The sequence below is a fragment of the Arachis hypogaea genome, chromosome 14, assembly GCF_003086295.3.
Source record: "Arachis hypogaea cultivar Tifrunner chromosome 14, arahy.Tifrunner.gnm2.J5K5, whole genome shotgun sequence".
Classification (NCBI taxonomy): Eukaryota; Viridiplantae; Streptophyta; class Magnoliopsida; order Fabales; family Fabaceae; genus Arachis; species Arachis hypogaea.
Genome location: NC_092049.1, coordinates 132338720 through 132339415, shown reverse-complemented (window position 1 = coordinate 132339415; position 696 = coordinate 132338720).

The window sequence follows — 696 nt, the reverse complement described above, 5'->3', positions numbered from 1 at the left end:
TTGAAAGTTAATGGGTCATGTCCCCTTTGTAGGGATTCACCATTACAAGGATGATCGTGAAATAATAGCATAGCTCAATCACCACTTTGGAAATGCATGTCAAGGTTTTAAATAATGGCGGTCAATAACTACCGTCACAATATGTGGTTATTACATATATACATGTTTTTCTTTCCCGTAATTCTACATTGAAACACACAGTTGCAATTGTAATTTAAAACCATGATACATATGGTAAATATTTTGGATAGAAGTAGTAGGTTTAGAACATCTCTATATATATGTATAAAATAAGGGATGGTACTTTATCATATGCATGATAAATTAAAAAAATGCATAAAATTTTCCCCTTTTTTGTACTACTCTTTATTGTGAATATTGCTCACTCAACTTATTATAATGAGTGTAGAGCAACTTCCAAGAATAATGAAGATAAATAGCATTTATATATAGTGTTGAATTAGATGAGTTAGATGTATTTATTTTGTATTTTTTTTATTTGGTTAAATAACTTTGTTAGTTTTAAGTTTATAATTAAGTTTTTATAGTTTTAAGACCAAAAAAAGTTTCTATAGTTTAAAAGTTTTTAATTAGATTTTTATATTATTTTAAATTTTATAATTAAATTATTTTTAAATTAAATATTAAAATTAATAGAATATTTAAAAAATAAAAAGACGTTTATATTTAGGAATT